The following is a 1,376-nucleotide window of genomic DNA, read 5'->3' as shown; positions in this document are numbered from 1 at the left end:
TAATTTATTTCTTTTGTATGAATTTAGACAGTTTACTTGTGTCAACAAAAATAATATTTTTGCAATTCTAAATGCTTCTCAGTCATGCTGCGTTGATTAATTATTATCTCAGAAACCAGTAAAACCAAAGCACTATAAACTTAATATAAAAACATTCAGACATCGTTGGCACCAAAATCACTGTATACCAGTGTTATTATTGGGTATTAGTGTTTGAATGGGTATGTGGACAACTGTCACCCTGGTAATTGAGAATTTACCTGTGGTTCTTCAGGCATTTTTACAATACAAGTCCTACCTTCTATAATTTTGGAGCTACCGTTAATCTCTAAGCCATCTAAAAAATCAAGAGTTACTAAACTGCGCTGTAGATTTTGATAAAAACTCAGCAACGCACAAATTGCAAAACAGTTATCTGCCCTGTTATTTCCAAATTGTGTTATTCCAATTTATATATCCGTAGAAATAATAATAGCCGATGCATGTGTGTGTTTGTGTATTTATGTGCGAGTGGAAAATCTGCTCATTTGAGACGCTATTAAGCTGTTGGCTCGGTGTGCGCCTTAGGTCATAAACATTTGGAAAGGTCAACAAATCATCAGTTTGATCTCCTGCTAAGAGAGCTCATTTATGACTAATTCCTATTAGCTGTTAACTTCTCATCGCAACCAGAATACCGAGACCTGCAGTTCAGGAACATTACACAACACATAAGCCAACATGCAAAAATGTCCTTTTTTATCACACTACATATAGTAAATGACTTTTCTAGCCTGACATATTGTAAATGAAAATGTTCATTAAAGCATGAGATCATCAACTACTTGCCCAAAGCGCAAATCATTTCTTCCATTTGATTATTCGAGTCCACTATATTTTTATTTAGAAAATTTAAAGGCTGTTATATGTTATAAAGCGTTTCAATCAAGCTGAGCTGAACAGAAATCCTTCGGCTGGATTTCCACATGCTGTTTCTGTGGCAACTTTTCTGAGTGGATATTGAGTGGATAAGAAAAACAGGAGACATATGTCTTACAAGCACCTGTCCCTTTAAAGGGAAGCTGTCAGTATATTTTTACATAAGTAGTTGCATGGCAGTATAGATAGGCTCATGTCTCCCAATAATAAATGATCCTTTTTTTCGAGTGATCCAATATGTCAGCCTTCTGAAGTCTAGCACAGAAGTCACTAAGCTGGAACTATACTAGTGGTGTGTCAAAAAACTTGAAACAATGGATTTGTGGGTTGCCGTGAGCTCTATCTAACATACGTCTTTTAGGCTACTAAAATTGCTTTTGAGGAGACATCCATACATGATCCAGTATTGTCAAGTTTGGTTGAGGAAGCCTGATGATATGGAGTTGTTTCACAGCCAA

The sequence above is a fragment of the Anomaloglossus baeobatrachus genome, chromosome 3 (genome assembly GCF_048569485.1).
Source record: "Anomaloglossus baeobatrachus isolate aAnoBae1 chromosome 3, aAnoBae1.hap1, whole genome shotgun sequence".
Classification (NCBI taxonomy): Eukaryota; Metazoa; Chordata; class Amphibia; order Anura; family Aromobatidae; genus Anomaloglossus; species Anomaloglossus baeobatrachus.
This window is presented reverse-complemented; position numbering follows the sequence as displayed.